Raw genomic sequence first — 296 nt, 5'->3', positions numbered from 1 at the left:
ACAAACAGCAGCAGGGAGACTGAATGAGAAGCAGCTGTTCGAGAAACTCTTTGCCGCTAGCAATTCTTAGAGCAATCTCAAATGTATTTCATAGTGAGCACGTCTCAGGTCACTCAAGCGGTGTGGGGCATTCATCGCGCCGGCTCTCTGGCTCGTTGGTCTAGGCGTATGATTCTCGCTTTGGGTGCCTTACTGTGATGAGTTGCGAGAGGTCCCGGGTTCAAATCCCGGACGAGCCCGAGGTTTTTCTAAAACTTGACTTGTGCAAAACTGCCTGATTAATTTTCTCAAAAAAA

The sequence above is a fragment of the Hemiscyllium ocellatum genome, assembly GCF_020745735.1.
Source record: "Hemiscyllium ocellatum isolate sHemOce1 chromosome 27 unlocalized genomic scaffold, sHemOce1.pat.X.cur. SUPER_27_unloc_24, whole genome shotgun sequence".
Classification (NCBI taxonomy): Eukaryota; Metazoa; Chordata; class Chondrichthyes; order Orectolobiformes; family Hemiscylliidae; genus Hemiscyllium; species Hemiscyllium ocellatum.
This window is presented reverse-complemented; position numbering follows the sequence as displayed.